Raw genomic sequence first — 18,643 nt, 5'->3', positions numbered from 1 at the left:
TGAATGCTGAAAGAGCTGCTTGAGTTGTGTGACAGTATTTCGACCGTGTGAAGTGCAAATGTTATCGTGACACGAACAATCCGCCCACTACGTAGCGTTCTGTGTCAGCACGCAGTTTTCGACAGTACTCTGTGTCCATAGCTGTTTTCATAGATAGGCTGCTTCCAGCACGAAGCATCCGCCATACGAAAGTGGCTGTTTCGCGATTTTGATTACCTGATCCTTCGACATCACTTCATGTACGAATACTGGCAAGAATTCCCGCTACATTCGAAGGCGCTCCTTCCACTTCCAGCCTACTTGGTTGCTTCATTAGCCACGAAAACACTTCCTGAGGACCATACGTGTAATAACATCGCATCTTATCGGCTTAATTACATGATACCACTGAATTTATGAGCGCTACAGGCTTCCGGTTCCATGGTGTAATGGTTAGCACTCTGGACTTTGAATCCAGCTATCCGAGTTCGAGTCTCGGGGGAACCTGACGCTGTGTTTTGCGATCGTTTCTAGAAATGTGTACGAGCCGGTGGTTGGAATTGTATATGCAGAAATTTAACTAGGATCATGAAATGCAAAGTGTTAATAGCAGTCCACACGTGAGTGGGGAGCGCTCCAAATGCTTATGCTTTTGCTACTAGGATTAATAACGAGACGTAAGGGGTTCAACTGCGAGAAGACGACCTCAGCTGTTCCTCCCCGCAGGAAAGACATCTCACCGTTTTGGGTGCTGCATGCGCATGCATTTACCAAACTTGCATGCGATGTACTAGTCCCTGGGGAACGAATAGAATCGTTGTACGTGCCAGTCTTTACGTATAGATATAAGTAAGCGGAGGCGGCTTAATCCTGCCACGTAGATTGCTTTCCATAAGACGCACCTGAGAGTCTCATGGGCCGGTGGCCCGACATGCAGTTTGTCCTGCTGCATGGCTTACTTTCAGAGACTCGCAAGTTTATCGTAGTGCTGGGTTGTCGCGAAAGTGAAAAGTAGGGCCTGTCCGGGATGTGAACCCGGGACCTCCTGCACCCAAAGCAGGAATCATACCCCTAGACCAACAGGCCGCACAAGTAAGCAAGTCTGCACCCCTCCACCTACTGAGATCTTGCCGCACTTGCTAGTTGCAGCATCCTAGCTGGACCATATTCTCAAAGAGGTTTCTTAATCTGACACCTACAACATGCGCTGTGCTGAACACCAGTGTATGTGAAAGGTGAAAGAGCAGCTTGAGTTGTTTGACAGTATTTCGACCGTGTGAAGTGCAAATGTTATCGTGACACGAACAATCCGCCCACTACGTAGCGTTCTGTGTCAGCACGCAGTTTTCGACAGTACTCTGTGTCCATAGCTGTTTTCATAGCTAGGCTGCTTCCAGCACGAAGCATCCGCCATACGAAAGTGGCTGTTTCGCGATTTTGATTACCTGATCCTTCGACATCACTTCATGTACGAATACTGGCAAGAATTCCCGCTACATTCGAAGGCGCTCCTTCCACTTCCAGCCTACTTGGTTTCTTCATTAGCCACGCAAACACTTCCTGAGGACCATACGTGTAATAACATCGCATCTTATCGGCTTAATTACATGATACCACTGAATTTATGAGCGCTACAGGCTTCCGGTTCCATGGTGTAATGGTTAGCACTCTGGACTTTGAATCCAGCTATCCGAGTTCGAGTCTCGGGGGAACCTGACGCTGTGTTTTGCGATCGTTTCTAGAAATGTGTACGAGCCGGTGGTTGGAATTGTATATGCAGAAATTTAACTAGGATCATGAAATGCAAAGTGTTAATAGCAGTCCACACGTGAGTGGGGAGCGCTCCAAATGCTTATGCTTTTGCTACTAGGATTAATAACGAGACGTAAGGGGTTCAACTGCGAGAAGACGACCTCAGCTGTTCCTCCCCGCAGGAAAGACATCTCACCGTTTTGGGTGCTGCATGCGCATGCATTTACCAAACTTGCATGCGATGTACTAGTTCCTGGTGAACGAATAGAATCGTTGTACGTGCCAGTCTTTACGTATAGATATAAGTAAGCGGAGACGGCTTAATCCTGCCACGTAGATTGCTTTCCATAAGACGCACCTGAGAGTCTCATGGGCCGGTGGCCCGACATGCAGTTTGTCCTGCTGCATGGCTTACTTTCAGAGACTCGCAAGTTTATCGTAGTGCTGGGTTGTCGCGAAAGTGAAAAGTAGGGCCTGTCCGGGATGTGAACCCGGGACCTCCTGCACCCAAAGCAGGAATCATACCCCTAGACCAACAGGCCGCACAAGTAAGCAAGTCTGCACCCCTCCACGTACTGAGATCTTGCCGCACTTGCTAGTTGCAGCATCCTAGCTGGACCATATTCTCAAAGAGGTTTCTTAATCTGACACCTACAACATGCGCTGTGCTGAACACCAGTGTATGTGAATGCTGAAAGAGCTGCTTGAGTTGTGTGACAGTATTTCGACCGTGTGAAGTGCAAATGTTATCGTGACACGAACAATCCGCCCACTACGTAGCGTTCTGTGTCAGCACGCAGTTTTCGACAGTACTCTGTGTCCATAGCTGTTTTCATAGCTAGGCTGCTTCCAGCACGAAGCATCCGCCATACGAAAGTGGCTGTTTCGCGATTTTGATTACCTGATCCTTCGACATCACTTCATGTACGAATACTGGCAAGAATTCCCGCTACATTCGAAGGCGCTCCTTCCACTTCCAGCCTACTTGGTTGCTTCATTAGCCACGCAAACACTTCCTGATGACCATACGTGTAATAACATCGCATCTTATGGGCTTAATTACATGATACCACTGAATTTATGAGCGCTACAGGCTTCCGGTTCCATGGTGTAATGGTTAGCACTCTGGACTTTGAATCCAGCTATCCGAGTTCGAGTCTCGGGGGAACCTGACGCTGTGTTTTGCGATCGTTTCTAGAAATGTGTACGAGCCGGTGGTTGGAATTGTATATGCAGAAATTTAACTAGGATCATGAAATGCAAAGTGTTAATAGCAGTCCACACGTGAGTGGGGAGCGCTCCAAATGCTTGTGCTTTTGCTACTAGGATTAATAACGAGACGTAAGGGGTTCAACTGCGAGAAGACGACCTCAGCTGTTCCTCCCCGCAGGAAAGACATCTCACCGTTTTGGGTGCTGCATGCGCATGCATTTACCAAACTTGCATGCGATGTACTAGTTCCTGGGGAACGAATAGAATCGTTGTACGTGCCAGTCTTTACGTATAGATATAAGTAAGCGGAGACGGCTTAATCCTGCCACGTAGATTGCTTTCCATAAGACGCACCTGAGAGTCTCATGGGCCGGTGGCCCGACATGCAGTTTGTCCTGCTGCATGGCTTACTTTCAGAGACTCGCAAGTTTATCGTAGTGCTGGGTTGTCGCGAAAGTGAAAAGTAGGGCCTGTCCGGGATGTGAACCCGGGACCTCCTGCACCCAAAGCAGGAATCATACCCCTAGACCAACAGGCCGCACAAGTAAGCAAGTCTGCACCCCTCCACCTACTGAGATCTTGCCGCACTTGCTAGTTGCAGCATCCTAGCTGGACCATATTCTCAAAGAGGTTTCTTAATCTGACACCTACAACATGCGCTGTGCTGAACACCAGTGTATGTGAAAGGTGAAAGAGCAGCTTGAGTTGTGTGACAGTATTTCGACCGTGTGAAGTGCAAATGTTATCGTGACACGAACAATCCGCCCACTACGTAGCGTTCTGTGTCAGCACGCAGTTTTCGACAGTACTCTGTGTCCATAGCTGTTTTCATAGCTAGGCTGCTTCCAGCACGAAGCATCCGCCATACGAAAGTGGCTGTTTCGCGATTTTGATTACCTGATCCTTCGACATCACTTCATGTACGAATACTGGCAAGAATTCCCGCTACATTCGAAGGCGCTCCTTCCACTTCCAGCCTACTTGGTTTCTTCATTAGCCACGCAAACACTTCCTGAGGACCATACGTGTATTAACATCGCATCTTATCGGCTTAATTACATGATACCACTGAATTTATGAGCGCTACAGGCTTCCGGTTCCATGGTGTAATGGTTAGCACTCTGGACTTTGAATCCAGCTATCCGAGTTCGAGTCTCGGGGGAACCTGACGCTGTGTTTTGCGATCGTTTCTAGAAATGTGTACGAGCCGGTGGTTGGAATTGTATATGCAGAAATTTAACTAGGATCATGAAATGCAAAGTGTTAATAGCAGTCCACACGTGAGTGGGGAGCGCTCCAAATGCTTATGCTTTTGCTACTAGGATTAATAACGAGACGTAAGGGGTTCAACTGCGAGAAGACGACCTCAGCTGTTCCTCCCCGCAGGAAAGACATCTCACCGTTTTGGGTGCTGCATGCGCATGCATTTACCAAACTTGCATGCGATGTACTAGTTCCTGGTGAACGAATAGAATCGTTGTACGTGCCAGTCTTTACGTATAGATATAAGTAAGCGGAGACGGCTTAATCCTGCCACGTAGATTGCTTTCCATAAGACGCACCTGAGAGTCTCATGGGCCGGTGGCCCGACATGCAGTTTGTCCTGCTGCATGGCTTACTTTCAGAGACTCGCAAGTTTATCGTAGTGCTGGGTTGTCGCGAAAGTGAAAAGTAGGGCCTGTCCGGGATGTGAACCCGGGACCTCCTGCACCCAAAGCAGGAATCATACCCCTAGACCAACAGGCCGCACAAGTAAGCAAGTCTGCACCCCTCCACGTACTGAGATCTTGCCGCACTTGCTAGTTGCAGCATCCTAGCTGGACCATATTCTCAAAGAGGTTTCTTAATCTGACACCTACAACATGCGCTGTGCTGAACACCAGTGTATGTGAATGCTGAAAGAGCTGCTTGAGTTGTGTGACAGTATTTCGACCGTGTGAAGTGCAAATGTTATCGTGACACGAACAATCCGCCCACTACGTAGCGTTCTGTGTCAGCACGCAGTTTTCGACAGTACTCTGTGTCCATAGCTGTTTTCATAGCTAGGCTGCTTCCAGCACGAAGCATCCGCCATACGAAAGTGGCTGTTTCGCGATTTTGATTACCTGATCCTTCGACATCACTTCATGTACGAATACTGGCAAGAATTCCCGCTACATTCGAAGGCGCTCCTTCCACTTCCAGCCTACTTGGTTGCTTCATTAGCCACGAAAACACTTCCTGAGGACCATACATGTAATAACATCGCATCTTATCGGCTTAATTACATGATACCACTGAATTTATGAGCGCTACAGGCTTCCGGTTCCATGGTGTAATGGTTAGCACTCTGGACTTTGAATCCAGCTATCCGAGTTCGAGTCTCGGGGGAACCTGACGCTGTGTTTTGCGATCGTTTCTAGAAATGTGTACGAGCCGGTGGTTGGAATTGTATATGCAGAAATTTAACTAGGATCATGAAATGCAAAGTGTTAATAGCAGTCCACACGTGAGTGGGGAGCGCTCCAAATGCTTATGCTTTTGCTACTAGGATTAATAACGAGACGTAAGGGGTTCAACTGCGAGAAGACGACCTCAGCTGTTCCTCCCCGCAGGAAAGACATCTCACCGTTTTGGGTGCTGCATGCGCATGCATTTACCAAACTTGCATGCGATGTACTAGTCCCTGGGGAACGAATAGAATCGTTGTACGTGCCAGTCTTTACGTATAGATATAAGTAAGCGGAGACGGCTTAATCCTGCCACGTAGATTGCTTTCCATAAGACGCACCTGAGAGTCTCATGGGCCGGTGGCCCGACATGCAGTTTGTCCTGCTGCATGGCTTACTTTCAGAGACTCGCAAGTTTATCGTAGTGCTGGGTTGTCGCGAAAGTGAAAAGTAGGGCCTGTCCGGGATGTGAACCCGGGACCTCCTGCACCCAAAGCAGGAATCAGACCCCTAGACCAACAGGCCGCACAAGTAAGCAAGTCTGCACCCCTCCACCTACTGAGATCTTGCCGCACTTGCTAGTTGCAGCATCCTAGCTGGACCATATTCTCAAAGAGGTTTCTTAATCTGACACCTACAACATGCGCTGTGCTGAACACCAGTGTATGTGAATGCTGAAAGAGCAGCTTGAGTTGTGTGACAGTATTTCGACCGTGTGAAGTGCAAATGTTATCGTGACACGAACAATCCGCCCACTACGTAGCGTTCTGTGTCAGCACGCAGTTTTCGACAGTACTCTGTGTCCATAGCTGTTTTCATAGCTAGGCTGCTTCCAGCACGAAGCATCCGCCATACGAAAGTGGCTGTTTCGCGATTTTGATTACCTGATCCTTCGACATCACTTCATGTACGAATACTGGCAAGAATTCCCGCTACATTCGAAGGCGCTCCTTCCACTTCCAGCCTACTTGGTTTCTTCATTAGCCACGCAAACACTTCCTGAGGACCATACGTGTAATAACATCGCATCTTATCGGCTTAATTACATGATACCACTGAATTTAAGAGCGCTACAGGCATCCGATTCCATGGTGTAATGGTTAGCACTCTGGACTTTGAATCCAGCGATCCGAGTTCGAGTCTCGGTGGAACCTGACACTGTGTTTTGCGATCGTTTCTAGAAATGTGTACGAGCCGGTGGTTGGAATTGTATATGCAGAAATTTAACTAGGATCATGAAATGCAAAGTGTTAATAGCAGTCCACACGTGAGTGGGGAGCGCTCCAAATGCTTATGCTTTTGCTACTAGGATTAATAACGAGACGTAAGGGGTTCAACTGCGAGAAGACGACCTCAGCTGTTCCTCCCCGCAGGAAAGACATCTCACCGTTTTGGGTGCTGCATGCGCATGCATTTACCAAACTTGCATGCGATGTACTAGTTCCTGGGGAACGAATAGAATCGTTGTACGTGCCAGTCTTTACGTATAGATATAAGTAAGCGGAGACGGCTTAATCCTGCCACGTAGATTGCTTTCCATAAGACGCACCTGAGAGTCTCATGGGCCGGTGGTCCGACATGCAGTTTGTCCTGCTGCATGGCTTACTTTCAGAGACTCGCAAGTTTATCGTAGTGCTGGGTTGTCGCGAAAGTGAAAAGTAGGGCCTGTCCGGGATTTGAACCCGGGACCTCCTGCACCCAAAGCAGGAATCATACCCCTAGACCAACAGGCCGCACAAGTAAGCAAGTCTGCACCCCTCCACCTACTGAGATCTTGCCGCACTTGCTAGTTGCAGCATCCTAGCTGGACCATATTCTCAAAGAGGTTTCTTAATCTGACACCTACAACATGCGCTGTGCTGAACACCAGTGTATGTGAATGCTGAAAGAGCTGCTTGAGTTGTGTGACAGTATTTCGACCGTGTGAAGTGCAAATGTTATCGTGACACGAACAATCCGCCCACTACGTAGCGTTCTGTGTCAGCACGCAGTTTTCGACAGTATTCTGTGTCCATAGCTGTTTTCATAGCTAGGCTGCTTCCAGCACGAAGCATCCGCCATACGAAAGTGGCTGTTTCGCGATTTTGATTACCTGATCCTTCGACATCACTTCATGGACGAATACTGGCAAGAATTCCCGCTACATTCGAAGGTGCTCCTTCCACTTCCAGCCTACTTGGTTGCTTCATTAGCCACGCAAACACTTCCTGAGGACCATACGTGTAATAACATCGCATCTTATCGGCTTAATTACATGATACCACTGAATTTATGAGCGCTACGGGCTTCCGGTTCCATGGTGTAATGATTAGCACTCTGGACTTTGAATCCAGCGATCCGAGTTCGAGTCTCGGGGGAACCTGACGCTGTGTTTTGCGATCGTTTCTAGAAATGTGTACGAGCCGGTGGTTGGAATTGTATATGCAGAAATTTAACTAGGATCATGAAATGCAAAGTGTTAATAGCAGTCCACACGTGAGTGGGGAGCGCTCCAAATGCTTATGCTTTTGCTACTAGGATTAATAACGAGACGTAAGGGGTTCAACTGCGAGAAGACGACCTCAGCTGTTCCTCCCCGCAGGAAAGACATCTCACCGTTTTGGGTGCTGCATGCGCATGCATTTACCAAACTTGCATGCGATGTACTAGTTCCTGGGGAACGAATAGAATCGTTGTACGTGCCAGTCTTTACGTATAGATATAAGTAAGCGGAGACGGCTTAATCCTGCCACGTAGATTGCTTTCCATAAGACGCACCTGAGAGTCTCATGGGCCGGTGGCCCGACATGCAGTTTGTCCTGCTGCATGGCTTACTTTCAGAGACTCGCAAGTTTATCGTAGTGCTGGGTTGTCGCGAAAGTGAAAAGTAGGGCCTGTCCGGGATGTGAACCCGGGACCTCCTGCACCCAAAGCAGGAATCATACCCCTAGACCAACAGGCCGCACAAGTAAGCAAGTCTGCACCCCTCCACCTACTGAGATCTTGCCGCACTTGCTAGTTGCAGCATCCTAGCTGGACCATATTCTCAAAGAGGTTTCTTAATCTGACACCTACAACATGCGCTGTGCTGAACACCAGTGTATGTGAATGCTGAAAGAGCTGCTTGAGTTGTGTGACAGTATTTCGACCGTGTGAAGTGCAAATGTTATCGTGACACGAACAATCCGCCCACTACGTAGCGTTCTGTGCCAGCACGCAGTTTTCGACAGTATTCTGTGTCCATAGCTGTTTTCATAGCTAGGCTGCTTCCAGCACGAAGCATCCGCCATACGAAAGTGGCTGTTTCGCGATTTTGATTACCTGATCCTTCGACATCACTTCATGTACGAATACTGGCAAGAATTCCCGCTACATTCGAAGGCGCTCCTTCCACTTCCAGCCTACTTGGTTTCTTCATTAGCCACGCAAACACTTCCTGAGGACCATACGTGTAATAACATCGCATCTTATCGGCTTAATTACATGATACCACTGAATTTATGAGCGCTACGGGCTTCCGGTTCCATGGTGTAATGATTAGCACTCTGGACTTTGAATCCAGCGATCCGAGTTCGAGTCTCGGGGGAACCTGACGCTGTGTTTTGCGATCGTTTCTAGAAATGTGTACGAGCCGGTGGTTGGAATTGTATATGCAGAAATTTAACTAGGATCATGAAATGCAAAGTGTTAATAGCAGTCCACACGTGAGTGGGGAGCGCTCCAAATGCTTATGCTTTTGCTACTAGGATTAATAACGAGACGTAAGGGGTTCAACTGCGAGAAGACGACCTCAGCTGTTCCTCCCCGCAGGAAAGACATCTCACCGTTTTGGGTGCTGCATGCGCATGCATTTACCAAACTTGCATGCGATGTACTAGTTCCTGGGGAACGAATAGAATCGTTGTACGTGCCAGTCTTTACGTATAGATATAAGTAAGCGGAGACGGCTTAATCCTGCCACGTAGATTGCTTTCCATAAGACGCACCTGAGAGTCTCATGGGCCGGTGGCCCGACATGCAGTTTGTCCTGCTGCATGGCTTACTTTCAGAGACTCGCAAGTTTATCGTAGTGCTGGGTTGTCGCGAAAGTGAAAAGTGGGGCCTGTCCGGGATTTGAACCCGGGACCTCCTGCACCCAAAGCAGGAATCATACCCCTAGACCAACAAGCCGCACAAGTAAGCAAGTCTGCACCCCTCCACCTACTGAGATCTTGCCGCATTTGCTAGTTGCAGCATCCTAGCTGGACCATATTCTCAAAGAGGTTTCTTAATCTGACACCTACAACATGCGCTGTGCTGAACACCAGTGTATGTGAATGCTGAAAGAGCTGCTTGAGTTGTGTGACAGTATTTCGACCGTGTGAAGTGCAAATGTTATCGTGACACGAACAATCCGCCCACTACGTAGCGTTCTGTGTCAGCACGCAGTTTTCGACAGTACTCTGTGTCCATAGCTGTTTTCATAGCTAGGCTGCTTCCAGCACGAAGCATCCGCCATACGAAAGTGGCTGTTTCGCGATTTTGATTACCTGATCCTTCGACATCACTTCATGTACGAATACTGGCAAGAATTCCCGCTACATTCGAAGGCGCTCCTTCCACTTCCAGCCTACTTGGTTTCTTCATTAGCCACGCAAACACTTCCTGAGGACCATACGTGTAATAACATCGCATCTTATCGGCTTAATTACATGATACCACTGAATTTAAGAGCGCTACAGGCATCCGATTCCATGGTGTAATGGTTAGCACTCTGGACTTTGAATCCAGCGAACCGAGTTCGAGTCTCGGTGGAACCTGACACTGTGTTTTGCGATCGTTTCTAGAAATGTGTACGAGCCGGTGGTTGGAATTGTATATGCAGAAATTTAACTAGGATCATGAAATGCAAAGTGTTAATAGCAGTCCACACGTGAGTGGGGAGCGCTCCAAATGCTTATGCTTTTGCTACTAGGATTAATAACGAGACGTAAGGGGTTCAACTGCGAGAAGACGACCTCAGCTGTTCCTCCCCGCAGGAAAGACATCTCACCGTTTTGGGTGCTGCATGCGCATGCATTTACCAAACTTGCATGCGATGTACTAGTTCCTGGGGAACGAATAGAATCGTTGTACGTGCCAGTCTTTACGTATAGATATAAGTAAGCGGAGACGGCTTAATCCTGCCACGTAGATTGCTTTCCATAAGACGCACCTGAGAGTCTCATGGGCCGGTGGCTCGACATGCAGTTTGTCCTGCTGCATGGCTTTCTTTCAGAGACTCGCAAGTTTATCGTAGTGCTGGGTTGTCGCGAAAGTGAAAAGTAGTGCCTGTCCGGGATTTGAACCCGGGACCTCCTGCACCCAAAGCAGGAATCATACCCCTAGACCAACAGGCCGCACAAGTAAGCAAGTCTGCACCCCTCCACGTACTGAGATCTTGCCGCACTTGCTAGTTGCAGCATCCTAGCTGGACCATATTCTCAAAGAGGTTTCTTAATCTGACACCTACAACATGCGCTGTGCTGAACACCAGTGTATGTGAATGCTGAAAGAGCTGCTTGAGTTGTGTGACAGTATTTCGACCGTGTGAAGTGCAAATGTTATCGTGACACGAACAATCCGCCCACTACGTAGCGTTCTGTGTCAGCACGCAGTTTTCGACAGTATTCTGTGTCCATAGCTGTTTTCATAGCTAGGCTGCTTCCAGCACGAAGCATCCGCCATACGAAAGTGGCTGTTTCGCGATTTTGATTACCTGATCCTTCGACATCACTTCATGTACGAATACTGGCAAGAATTCCCGCTACATTCGAAGGTGCTCCTTCCACTTCCAGCCTACTTGGTTGCTTCATTAGCCACGCAAACACTGCCTGAGGACCATACGTGTAATAACATCGCATCTTATCGGCTTAATTACATGATACCACTGAATTTAAGAGCGCTACAGGCATCCGGTTCCATGGTGTAATGGTTAGCACTCTGGACTTTGAATCCAGCGATCCGAGTTCGAGTCTCGGTGGAACCTGACGCTGTGTTTTGCGATCGTTTCTAGAAATGTGTACGAGCCGGTGGTTGGAATTGTATATGCAGAAATTTAACTAGGATCATGAAATGCAAAATGTTAATAGCAGTCCACACGTGAATGGGGAGCGCTCCAAATGCTTATGCTTTTGCTACTAGGATTAATAACGGGACGTAAGGGGTTCAACTGCGAGAAGACGACCTCAGCTGTTCCTCCCCGCAGGAAAGACATCTCACCGTTTTGGGTGCTGCATGCGCATGCATTTACCAAACTTGCATGCGATGTACTAGTTCCTGGGGAACGAATAGAATCGTTGTACGTGCCAGTCTTTACGTATAGATATAAGTAAGCGGAGACGGCTTAATCCTGCCACGTAGATTGCTTTCCATAAGACGCACCTGAGAGTCTCATGGGCCGGTGGCCCGACATGCAGTTTGTCCTGCTGCATGGCTTACTTTCAGAGACTCGCAAGTTTATCGTAGTGCTGGGTTGTCGCGAAAGTGAAAAGTAGGGCCTGTCCGGGATTTGAACCCGGGACCTCCTGCACCCAAAGCAGGAATCATACCCCTAGACCAACAGGCCGCACAAGTAAGCAAGTCTGCACCCCTCCACCTACTGAGATCTTACCGCACTTGCTGGTTGCAGCATCCTAGCTGGACCATATTCTCAAAGAGGTTTCTTAATCTGACACCTGCAACATGCGCTGTGCTGAACACCAGTGTATGTGAATGCTGAAAGAGCTGCTTGAGTTGTGTGACAGTATTTCGACCGTGTGAAGTGCAAATGTTATCGTGACACGAACAATCCGCCCACTACGTAGCGTTCTGTGTCAGCACGCAGTTTTCGACAGTACTCTGTGTCCATAGCTGTTTTCATAGCTAGGCTGCTTCCAGCACGAAGCATCCGCCATACGAAAGTGGCTGTTTCGCGATTTTGATTACCTGATCCTTCGACATCACTTCATGTACGAATACTGGCAAGAATTCCCGCTACATTCGAAGGCGCTCCTTCCACTTCCAGCCTACTTGGTTGCTTCATTAGCCACGCAAACACTTCCTGAGGACCATACGTGTAATAACATCGCATCTTATCGGCTTAATTACATGATACCACTGAATTTATGAGCGCTACAGGCTTCCGGTTCCATGGTGTAATGGTTAGCACTCTGGACTTTGAATCCAGCGATCCGAGTTCGAGTCTCGGGGGAACCTGACGCTGTGTTTTGCGATCGTTTCTAGAAATGTGTACGAGCCGGTGGTTGGAATTGTATATGCAGAAATTTAACTAGGATCATGAAATGCAAAGTGTTAATAGCAGTCCACACGTGAGTGGGGAGCGCTCCAAATGCTTATGCTTTTGCTACTAGGATTAATAACGAGACGTAAGGGGTTCAACTGCGAGAAGACGACCTCAGCTGTTCCTCCCCGCAGGAAAGACATCTCACCGTTTTGGGTGCTGCATGCGCATGCATTTACCAAACTTGCATGCGATGTACTAGTTCCTGGGGAACGAATAGAATCGTTGTACGTGCCAGTCTTTACGTATAGATATAAGTAAGCGGAGACGGCTTAATCCTGCCACGTAGATTGCTTTCCATAAGACGCACCTGAGAGTCTCATGGGCCGGTGGCCCGACATGCAGTTTGTCCTGCTGCATGGCTTACTTTCAGAGACTCGCAAGTTTATCGTAGTGCTGGGTTGTCGCGAAAGTGAAAAGTAGGGCCTGTCCGGGATGTGAACCCGGGACCTCCTGCACCCAAAGCAGGAATCATACCACTAGACCAACAGGCCGCACAAGTAAGCAAGTCTGCACCCCTCCACCTACTGAGATCTTGCCGCACTTGCTAGTTGCAGCATCCTAGCTGGACCATATTCTCAAAGAGGTTTCTTAATCTGACACCTACAACATGCGCTGTGCTGAACACCAGTGTATGTGAATGCTGAAAGAGCTGCTTGAGTTGTGTGACAGTATTTCGACCGTGTGAAGTGCAAATGTTATCGTGACACGAACAATCCGCCCACTACGTAGCGTTCTGTGTCAGCACGCAGTTTTCGACAGTATTCTGTGTCCATAGCTGTTTTCATAGCTAGGCTGCTTCCAGCACGAAGCATCCGCCATACGAAAGTGGCTGTTTCGCGTTTTTGATTACCTGATCCTTCGACATCACTTCATGTACGAATACTGGCAAGAATTCCCGCTACATTCGAAGGTGCTCCTTCCACTTCCAGCCTACTTGGTTGCTTCATTAGCCACGCAAACACTTCCTGAGGACCATACGTGTAATAACATCGCATCTTATCGGCTTAATTACATGATACCACTGAATTTAAGAGCGCTACAGGCATCCGGTTCCATGGTGTAATGGTTAGCACTCTGGACTTTGAATCCAGCGATCCGAGTTCGAGTCTCGGTGGAACCTGACGCTGTGTTTGGTGATCGTTTCTAGAAATGTGTACGAGCCGGTGGTTGGAATTGTATATGCAGAAATTTAACTAGGATCATGAAATGCAAAATGTTAATAGCAGTCCACACGTGAATGGGGAGCGCTCCAAATGCTTATGCTTTTGCTACTAGGATTAATAACGGGACGTAAGGGGTTCAACTGCGAGAAGACGACCTCAGCTGTTCCTCCCCGCAGGAAAGACATCTCACCGTTTTGGGTGCTGCATGCGCATGCATTTACCAAACTTGCATGCGATGTACTAGTTCCTGGGGAACGAATAGAATCGTTGTACGTGCCAGTCTTTACGTATAGATATAAGTAAGCGGAGACGGCTTAATCCTGCCACGTAGATTGCTTTCCATAAGACGCACCTGAGAGTCTCATGGGCCGGTGGCCCGACATGCAGTTTGTCCTGCTGCATGGCTTACTTTCAGAGACTCGCAAGTTTATCGTAGTGCTGGGTTGTCGCGAAAGTGAAAAGTAGGGCCTGTCCGGGATTTGAACCCGGGACCTCCTGCACCCAAAGCAGGAATCATACCCCTAGACCAACAGGCCGCACAAGTAACCAAGTCTGCACCCCTCCACCTACTGAGATCTTACCGCACTTGCTGGTTGCAGCATCCTAGCTGGACCATATTCTCAAAGAGGTTTCTTAATCTGACACCTGCAACATGCGCTGTGCTGAACACCAGTGTATGTGAATGCTGAAAGAGCTGCTTGAGTTGTGTGACAGTATTTCGACCGTGTGAAGTGCAAATGTTATCGTGACACGAACAATCCGCCCACTACGTAGCGTTCTGTGTCAGCACGCAGTTTTCGACAGTATTCTGTGTCCATAGCTGTTTTCATAGCTAGGCTGCTTCCAGCACGAAGCATCCGCCATACGAAAGTGGCTGTTTCGCGATTTTGATTACCTGATCCTTCGACATCACTTCATGTACGAATACTGGCAAGAATTCCCGCTACATTCGAAGGTGCTCCTTCCACTTCCAGCCTACTTGGTTGCTTCATTAGCCACGCAAACACTTCCTGAGGACCATACGTGTAATAACATCGCATCTTATCGGCTTAATTACATGATACCACTGAATTTAAGAGCGCTACAGGCATCCGGTTCCATGGTGTAATGGTTAGCACTCTGGACTTTGAATCCAGCGATCCGAGTTCGAGTCTCGGTGGAACCTGACGCTGTGTTTTGCGATCGTTTCTAGAAATGTGTACGAGCCGGTGGTTGGAATTGTATATGCAGAAATTTAACTAGGATCATGAAATGCAAAATGTTAATAGCAGTCCACACGTGAATGGGGAGCGCTCCAAATGCTTATGCTTTTGCTACTAGGATTAATAACGGGACGTAAGGGGTTCTACTGCGAGAAGACGACCTCAGCTGTTCCTCCCCGCAGGAAAGACATCTCACCGTTTTGGGTGCTGCATGCGCATGCATTTACCAAACTTGCATGCGATGTACTAGTTCCTGGGGAACGAATAGAATCGTTGTACGTGCCAGTCTTTACGTATAGATATAAGTAAGCGGAGACGGCTTAATCCTGCCACGTAGATTGCTTTCCATAAGACGCACCTGAGAGTCTCATGGGCCGGTGGCCCGACATGCAGTTTGTCCTGCTGCATGGCTTACTTTCAGAGACTCGCAAGTTTATCGTAGTGCTGGGTTGTCGCGAAAGTGAAAAGTAGGGCCTGTCCGGGATTTGAACCCGGGACCTCCTGCACCCAAAGCAGGAATCATACCCCTAGACCAACAGGCCGCACAAGTAAGCAAGTCTGCACCCCTCCACCTACTGAGATCTTACCGCACTTGCTGGTTGCAGCATCCTAGCTGGACCATATTCTCAAAGAGGTTTCTTAATCTGACACCTGCAACATGCGCTGTGCTGAACACCAGTGTATGTGAATGCTGAAAGAGCTGCTTGAGTTGTGTGACAGTATTTCGACCGTGTGAAGTGCAAATGTTATCGTGACACGAACAATCCGCCCACTACGTAGCGTTCTGTGTCAGCACGCAGTTTTCGACAGTACTCTGTGTCCATAGCTGTTTTCATAGCTAGGCTGCTTCCAGCACGAAGCATCCGCCATACGAAAGTGGCTGTTTCGCGATTTTGATAACCTGATCCTTCGACATCACTTCATGTACGAATACTGGCAAGAATTCCCGCTACATTCGAAGGCGCTCCTTCCACTTCCAGCCTACTTGGTTGCTTCATTAGCCACGCAAACACTTCCTGAGGACCATACGTGTAATAACATCGCATCTTATCGGCTTAATTACATGATACCACTGAATTTAAGAGCGCTAAAGGCATCCGGTTCCATGGTGTAATGGTTAGCACTCTGGACTTTGAATCCAGCGATCCGAGTTCGAGTCTCGGTGGAACCTGACGCTGTGTTTTGCGATCGTTTCTAGAAATGTGTACGAGCCGGTGGTTGGAATTGTATATGCAGAAATTTAACTAGGATCATGAAATGCAAAATGTTAATAGCAGTCCACACGTGAGTGGGGAGCGCTCCAAATGCTTATGCTTTTGCTACTAGGATTAATAACGAGACGTAAGGGGTTCAACTGCGAGAAGACGACCTCAGCTGTTCCTCCCCGCAGGAAAGACATCTCACCGTTTTGGGTGCTGCATGCGCATGCATTTACCAAACTTGCATGCGATGTACTAGTTCCTGGGGAACGAATAGAATCGTTGTACGTGCCAGTCTTTACGTATAGATATAAGTAAGCGGAGACGGCTTAATCCTGCCACGTAGATTGCTTTCCATAAGACGCACCTGAGAGTCTCATGGGCCGGTGGCCCGACATGCAGTTTGTCCTGCTGCATGGCTTACTTTCAGAGACTCGCAAGTTTATCGTAGTGCTGGGTTGTCGCGAAAGTGAAAAGTAGGGCCTGTCCGGGATGTGAACCCGGGACCTCCTGCACCCAAAGCAGGAATCATACCACTAGACCAACAGGCCGCACAAGTAAGCAAGTCTGCACCCCTCCACCTACTGAGATCTTGCCGCACTTGCTAGTTGCAGCATCCTAGCTGGACCATATTCTCAAAGAGGTTTCTTAATCTGACACCTACAACATGCGCTGTGCTGAACACCAGTGTATGTGAATGCTGAAAGAGCTGCTTGAGTTGTGTGACAGTATTTCGACCGTGTGAAGTGCAAATGTTATCGTGACACGAACAATCCGCCCACTACGTAGCGTTCTGTGTCAGCACGCAGTTTTCGACAGTATTCTGTGTCCATAGCTGTTTTCATAGCTAGGCTGCTTCCAGCACGAAGCATCCGCCATACGAAAGTGGCTGTTTCGCGATTTTGATTACCTGATCCTTCGACATCACTTCACGTACGAATACTGGCAAGAATTCCCGCTACATTCGAAGGTGCTCCTTCCACTTCCAGCCTACTTGGTTGCTTCATTAGCCACGCAAACACTTCCTGAGGACCATACGTGTAATAACATCGCATCTTATCGGCTTAATTACATGATACCACTGAATTTAAGAGCGCTACAGGCATCCGGTTCCATGGTGTAATGGTTAGCACTCTGGACTTTGAATCCAGCGATCCGAGTTCGAGTCTCGGTGGAACCTGACGCTGTGTTTGGTGATCGTTTCTAGAAATGTGTACGAGCCGGTGGTTGGAATTGTATATGCAGAAATTTAACTAGGATCATGAAATGCAAAATGTTAATAGCAGTCCACACGTGAATGGGGAGCGCTCCAAATGCTTATGCTTTTGCTACTAGGATTAATAACGGGACGTAAGGGGTTCAACTGCGAGAAGACGACCTCAGCTGTTCCTCCCCGCAGGAAAGACATCTCACCGTTTTGGGTGCTGCATGCGCATGCATTTACCAAACTTGCATGCGATGTACTAGTTCCTGGGGAACGAATAGAATCGTTGTACGTGCCAGTCTTTACGTATAGATATAAGTAAGCGGAGACGGCTTAATCCTGCCACGTAGATTGCTTTCCATAAGACGCACCTGAGAGTCTCATGGGCCGGTGGCCCAACATGCAGTTTGTCCTGCTGCATGGCTTACTTTCAGAGACTCGCAAGTTTATCGTAGTGCTGGGTTGTCGCGAAAGTGAAAAGTAGGGCCTGTCCGGGATTTGAACCCGGGACCTCCTGCACCCAAAGCAGGAATCATACCCCTAGACCAACAGGCCGCACAAGTAACCAAGTCTGCACCCCTCCACCTACTGAGATCTTACCGCACTTGCTGGTTGCAGCATCCTAGCTGGACCATATTCTCAAAGAGGTTTCTTAATCTGACACCTGCAACATGCGCTGTGCTGAACACCAGTGTATGTGAATGCTGAAAGAGCTGCTTGAGTTGTGTGACAGTATTTCGACCGTGTGAAGTGCAAATGTTATCGTGACACGAACAATCCGCCCACTACGTAGCGTTCTGTGTCAGCACGCAGTTTTCGACAGTATTCTGTGTCCATAGCTGTTTTCATAGCTAGGCTGCTTCCAGCACGAAGCATCCGCCATACGAAAGTGGCTGTTTCGCGATTTTGATTACCTGATCCTTCGACATCACTTCATGTACGAATACTGGCAAGAATTCCCGCTACATTCGAAGGTGCTCCTTCCACTTCCAGCCTACTTGGTTGCTTCATTAGCCACGCAAACACTTCCTGAGGACCATACGTGTAATAACATCGCATCTTATCGGCTTAATTACATGATACCACTGAATTTAAGAGCGCTACAGGCATCCGGTTCCATGGTGTAATGGTTAGCACTCTGGACTTTGAATCCAGCGATCCGAGTTCGAGTCTCGGTGGAACCTGACGCTGTGTTTTGCGATCGTTTCTAGAAATGTGTAC

The 18,643-nt window shown here is 48.3% G+C and overlaps 30 non-coding genes across 30 annotated transcripts; 16 read left to right on the top strand and 14 right to left on the bottom strand.

The window, feature by feature from the left end:
- The first annotated feature begins 414 nt into the window (after positions 1 to 414).
- On the top strand, positions 415 to 486 carry Trnaq-uug. The gene has a single exon. It is a non-coding gene; the product is annotated as a tRNA-Gln (tRNA).
- Positions 487 to 993: 507 nt separating this feature from the next.
- Positions 994 to 1,065, bottom strand: Trnap-ugg. Its single transcript has one exon. It is a non-coding gene; the product is annotated as a tRNA-Pro (tRNA).
- A 557-nt stretch (positions 1,066 to 1,622) lies between these two features.
- Trnaq-uug lies at positions 1,623 to 1,694 on the top strand. The gene has a single exon. It is a non-coding gene; the product is annotated as a tRNA-Gln (tRNA).
- Positions 1,695 to 2,201: 507 nt separating this feature from the next.
- On the bottom strand, positions 2,202 to 2,273 carry Trnap-ugg. Its single transcript has one exon. It is a non-coding gene; the product is annotated as a tRNA-Pro (tRNA).
- A 557-nt stretch (positions 2,274 to 2,830) lies between these two features.
- Trnaq-uug lies at positions 2,831 to 2,902 on the top strand. Its single transcript has one exon. It is a non-coding gene; the product is annotated as a tRNA-Gln (tRNA).
- A 507-nt stretch (positions 2,903 to 3,409) lies between these two features.
- On the bottom strand, positions 3,410 to 3,481 carry Trnap-ugg. The gene has a single exon. It is a non-coding gene; the product is annotated as a tRNA-Pro (tRNA).
- A 557-nt stretch (positions 3,482 to 4,038) lies between these two features.
- Positions 4,039 to 4,110, top strand: Trnaq-uug. The gene has a single exon. It is a non-coding gene; the product is annotated as a tRNA-Gln (tRNA).
- A 507-nt stretch (positions 4,111 to 4,617) lies between these two features.
- On the bottom strand, positions 4,618 to 4,689 carry Trnap-ugg. Its single transcript has one exon. It is a non-coding gene; the product is annotated as a tRNA-Pro (tRNA).
- Positions 4,690 to 5,246: 557 nt separating this feature from the next.
- Positions 5,247 to 5,318, top strand: Trnaq-uug. The gene has a single exon. It is a non-coding gene; the product is annotated as a tRNA-Gln (tRNA).
- A 1,136-nt stretch (positions 5,319 to 6,454) lies between these two features.
- Trnaq-uug lies at positions 6,455 to 6,526 on the top strand. Its single transcript has one exon. It is a non-coding gene; the product is annotated as a tRNA-Gln (tRNA).
- A 507-nt stretch (positions 6,527 to 7,033) lies between these two features.
- Trnap-ugg lies at positions 7,034 to 7,105 on the bottom strand. Its single transcript has one exon. It is a non-coding gene; the product is annotated as a tRNA-Pro (tRNA).
- A 557-nt stretch (positions 7,106 to 7,662) lies between these two features.
- On the top strand, positions 7,663 to 7,734 carry Trnaq-uug. The gene has a single exon. It is a non-coding gene; the product is annotated as a tRNA-Gln (tRNA).
- A 507-nt stretch (positions 7,735 to 8,241) lies between these two features.
- Trnap-ugg lies at positions 8,242 to 8,313 on the bottom strand. The gene has a single exon. It is a non-coding gene; the product is annotated as a tRNA-Pro (tRNA).
- Positions 8,314 to 8,870: 557 nt separating this feature from the next.
- Trnaq-uug lies at positions 8,871 to 8,942 on the top strand. Its single transcript has one exon. It is a non-coding gene; the product is annotated as a tRNA-Gln (tRNA).
- A 507-nt stretch (positions 8,943 to 9,449) lies between these two features.
- Trnap-ugg lies at positions 9,450 to 9,521 on the bottom strand. Its single transcript has one exon. It is a non-coding gene; the product is annotated as a tRNA-Pro (tRNA).
- Positions 9,522 to 10,078: 557 nt separating this feature from the next.
- Positions 10,079 to 10,150, top strand: Trnaq-uug. Its single transcript has one exon. It is a non-coding gene; the product is annotated as a tRNA-Gln (tRNA).
- Positions 10,151 to 10,656: 506 nt separating this feature from the next.
- Trnap-ugg lies at positions 10,657 to 10,729 on the bottom strand. The gene has a single exon. It is a non-coding gene; the product is annotated as a tRNA-Pro (tRNA).
- Positions 10,730 to 11,286: 557 nt separating this feature from the next.
- Positions 11,287 to 11,358, top strand: Trnaq-uug. Its single transcript has one exon. It is a non-coding gene; the product is annotated as a tRNA-Gln (tRNA).
- A 507-nt stretch (positions 11,359 to 11,865) lies between these two features.
- Trnap-ugg lies at positions 11,866 to 11,937 on the bottom strand. Its single transcript has one exon. It is a non-coding gene; the product is annotated as a tRNA-Pro (tRNA).
- A 557-nt stretch (positions 11,938 to 12,494) lies between these two features.
- Positions 12,495 to 12,566, top strand: Trnaq-uug. The gene has a single exon. It is a non-coding gene; the product is annotated as a tRNA-Gln (tRNA).
- Positions 12,567 to 13,073: 507 nt separating this feature from the next.
- Positions 13,074 to 13,145, bottom strand: Trnap-ugg. The gene has a single exon. It is a non-coding gene; the product is annotated as a tRNA-Pro (tRNA).
- A 557-nt stretch (positions 13,146 to 13,702) lies between these two features.
- Trnaq-uug lies at positions 13,703 to 13,774 on the top strand. Its single transcript has one exon. It is a non-coding gene; the product is annotated as a tRNA-Gln (tRNA).
- A 507-nt stretch (positions 13,775 to 14,281) lies between these two features.
- On the bottom strand, positions 14,282 to 14,353 carry Trnap-ugg. The gene has a single exon. It is a non-coding gene; the product is annotated as a tRNA-Pro (tRNA).
- Positions 14,354 to 14,910: 557 nt separating this feature from the next.
- Trnaq-uug lies at positions 14,911 to 14,982 on the top strand. Its single transcript has one exon. It is a non-coding gene; the product is annotated as a tRNA-Gln (tRNA).
- Positions 14,983 to 15,489: 507 nt separating this feature from the next.
- Positions 15,490 to 15,561, bottom strand: Trnap-ugg. The gene has a single exon. It is a non-coding gene; the product is annotated as a tRNA-Pro (tRNA).
- A 557-nt stretch (positions 15,562 to 16,118) lies between these two features.
- On the top strand, positions 16,119 to 16,190 carry Trnaq-uug. The gene has a single exon. It is a non-coding gene; the product is annotated as a tRNA-Gln (tRNA).
- Positions 16,191 to 16,697: 507 nt separating this feature from the next.
- Positions 16,698 to 16,769, bottom strand: Trnap-ugg. Its single transcript has one exon. It is a non-coding gene; the product is annotated as a tRNA-Pro (tRNA).
- A 557-nt stretch (positions 16,770 to 17,326) lies between these two features.
- Trnaq-uug lies at positions 17,327 to 17,398 on the top strand. The gene has a single exon. It is a non-coding gene; the product is annotated as a tRNA-Gln (tRNA).
- Positions 17,399 to 17,905: 507 nt separating this feature from the next.
- Positions 17,906 to 17,977, bottom strand: Trnap-ugg. The gene has a single exon. It is a non-coding gene; the product is annotated as a tRNA-Pro (tRNA).
- A 557-nt stretch (positions 17,978 to 18,534) lies between these two features.
- Trnaq-uug lies at positions 18,535 to 18,606 on the top strand. The gene has a single exon. It is a non-coding gene; the product is annotated as a tRNA-Gln (tRNA).
- Positions 18,607 to 18,643: the final 37 nt, after the last annotated feature.

Source organism: Schistocerca americana, chromosome 2 (genome assembly GCF_021461395.2).
Source record: "Schistocerca americana isolate TAMUIC-IGC-003095 chromosome 2, iqSchAmer2.1, whole genome shotgun sequence".
Classification (NCBI taxonomy): Eukaryota; Metazoa; Arthropoda; class Insecta; order Orthoptera; family Acrididae; genus Schistocerca; species Schistocerca americana.
This window is presented reverse-complemented; position numbering and strand designations above follow the sequence as displayed.